The sequence below is a fragment of the Cavia porcellus genome, unplaced genomic scaffold (assembly GCF_034190915.1).
Source record: "Cavia porcellus strain 051 isolate PalLab524CR breed Dunkin Hartley unplaced genomic scaffold, mCavPor4.1 scaffold_7, whole genome shotgun sequence".
NCBI classification, from domain to species: Eukaryota; Metazoa; Chordata; class Mammalia; order Rodentia; family Caviidae; genus Cavia; species Cavia porcellus.
Genome location: NW_026947490.1, coordinates 21208490 through 21211681, shown reverse-complemented (window position 1 = coordinate 21211681; position 3192 = coordinate 21208490).

The following is a 3192-nucleotide window of genomic DNA, read 5'->3' as shown; positions in this document are numbered from 1 at the left end:
AAACCTAGTGCTCTAGAAAGCTGAGATAGCAGGATCACAAAGTCAAGTCTACCCTGGACAATTTAGTAATTTAGTAATACTTCATATCAACAAGACACTATAAATAAGGTAACAACAAAAACACTGGCGATGTAGCTCAGTGTAAAGGCCCTGGGTTCAATCCTCAGTATTGCAAACCAATCAGTTTTAACAAGGAGGTGAAAGATTTATATGCAACAGAACTACGAAACTTTGCTGAAAATAATAGAAAATACATAAATGGAAGTTTTCTATTGTTTTTTTGGAAACAAGGTCTTGCTATGTAGTTTGGATTGGCCTCCTCTTTACTCTGCTCTTGAAGTGCTGGGATTACAGGTTTGCACCACCATACCTTACCTATGTTTAGGTTTTGGAAGACTTAATACTGTTAAGCTGACAATACTAACCCAAATGATCTATAGATTCAGTGCAAGTCCTGTTGAAAGCTCAGTGAGTTTTTCAGATGGTTGTCGTGGTGCATCCAGTAACTCCAGCACTGTGGGAAGCTGAGGCAGGATGATCACAAATTTAAGCTCAGCTCAGGACATTTAGCAAATTAGTGAGACCCTGAACAAAAAACAGGTGGTAGTAGCAGTAGATGAGGATGTAGCTCAGTGCGAAGGCCCTGATTTTAACTACCATTAATGAAACAAACAAAACTCAGGGACATATTTTGCAGAAATTGAAAAATCCATCCTAAAATTCCTATGTAATCTTAAGAGATCCCAAATACTTAAAATGACTCTAAAAATGAAGAACAAATTTGGACTCACACTGCCTGATTTCAAAATTTCGTACAAAGCTACAGTAAACCAGTGTGCTAACAGCCTGAATAAAGGTATATAATCAGTGAAACAGTACAAAAAGCACATAAGTGATTTTAAACTATTTAAAAATGTCAACTGCCATGTAAGAACACATATGCATGGGGTACAGTGTGCACTTACTGAATGTATACTATGTGTGACAACCAGATCAGGGCAAGTGGCAGCTCCATCACCTCGGTGCTTATCATGCTTATTTTTGGGAACCTTCAAAATTGTGTTTGCTACTTATTTTGAAATACAGAATTAAACAAGTTCAAATATAGTCATTGTGCTCTGCTAGAAACTATTCTTTGTATCCAACTGTACTCCTGTAACCAAATTATTTTTGAATAGGATGCTAGTACTGTTCCATGCAGAAAGGAGTGTGCCTTTGCAAAGATGGTGAGAAAGCTGAATCTCCATGCAAATGAAAGAACTGAACTTTTACCTAACATTATATACAAAAATTAATTGCAAATGGGCAAAATACCTATATGTAACAGGTAAACCTGAAAAATCCTTAGCAGCAAATACAGAGAAAACCTTTGTGATGTTGGATTTGGCAATGATTTCTTGGCTCTGACAATAGCATAGTGAGCAACACTAAGAAAAAAACAGGTCAGTTGGACCTCACGAAGAATAGAAGTTTCTGTGCATGAAAGATTGTTCTCCACCTGTGATCCAGAAATTCTTCTTTTGAATATATGTACAAATCATTGGAAATAAGCGTTTGGAGAGATAACTAAACTCTGGTTTTAAACATGGTAATATTTATAAGGCCAAGTATCTTGGTTACTTTTTACTCATCACTGAGACAAAATACCTGAAGCCCAAAGTTGGGAAAGGAAAGGTTTATTTTTTACAGTTTTTTGGAAGTTTCAGTCTACACTCAGTTGGCTCCAAGACAGGCAGGCATGGCTGGACCGCAGTTCATGGCAGCTACAAACAGCAAGCAGGAACCAGCAAAGAGGAACTGGAAAAGAGCAAGACATACTTTCTTCCTGCCATTACATCACATCCTGGCTCCACCCCTATGTGGGTGGAGCACTGACACCATCAATCCAAGCACTATACAATGAACCATCACATATGAACAATGCAAACTCATGAGGCCTGGGGAATACAAACATAAACCATGACACCAAGACATGGAAAATAAGTGTCCATCATGGATGAATGAATGAAGACAATGTGGTCTGTGTGCACAGTGGAATACTGTTTATCCTTGAAAAGGAAGGCTCTTCTGTGATTCCAGCAGCATGGATAATCCTGATTAAGTGAAATGAGCCAGGTCCCGGAAGAGAAATAATGCATGATCTCATGCATATGTGGAATTTAAACTTAACGAAATAAAGAGCAGAGTGATGGCTGTGAGAGAAAATGGTCACAGTGTTCACAAAAGGCTAGCTTCATTCTCTCTGCAAATATACCCCTTTAGCCCTGCCCTTCCCTCCATGCAGGCTCCACAGGGAAGCACTGCTCTCCATGGTGCATCACCTGCAGGTGCATTCTCAGCCTCAGGCAGCTGGGACTTCAGAGTCAGGACCCAGCTCAGAGGCATTTGCCAGCGGTGCACTTTTTCATCTTATTGCATGCTGGGATGTGTCAGATATCCATCGAGTCCATGATTTATCTGACTGAGGACAGGCCACCCAGATGCATTTTCCATCTGTCCTGTCACACCCCTGAGGAGTAAGGGCAGAGCCAGGCCCTGGGTGAGCCTGGAACAGAGTTGGAGCAGAGCTCTGAGCTGCTGTGCCCTGTCCAAGAGGGATTTCCTCCTCTCATTGGAGTAAAACAGTGAAAAGGTGTTTCCATGCCCTTGGGGTCCTTATAACTCATGGAAGAAGTTAAAGAAAACAGATGACACAAGGAAGGGCTAGTCAGTAACAGAGGCTACTTGACCTCAATGAGCCCCACAGATTCTGTGAATCTCTGCCCACTCTGTGGGTCTTTCTGGGATGAGAAGAACTATCTCTCATTCCAGGCTGAACTCCAGGTTGGCTGCAAGGAATCAGGGAGGCAAGGAGATAGTCTTGGGGATTGGGCACAATGCCCAGTGAAGATGGAGATTTGCTTGTGTCTATGGACACAGGCTGGGAAGTGACGTCTTTCCCACTATTTCCAGACAATCAAAACACTACTCCAGAGCTCGGTGTTGTCTCTGCAGAATCCATTTACCAATAACTGTAATATCCTCGACTGTGCTCCTATTGAGGCCAGTGGCAGGGTTAGAGACGAGGCAGGTGTAAGATCCACTATCATCTTTAGAGCTTTTTGGGACAGAAAGCTCCTGTGTGGATTGCAGAAGGCTCCCATTGACAAGCCAGGAATACTGTGCAGGTGGGTTAGAGGCTGTGTGCAGGAG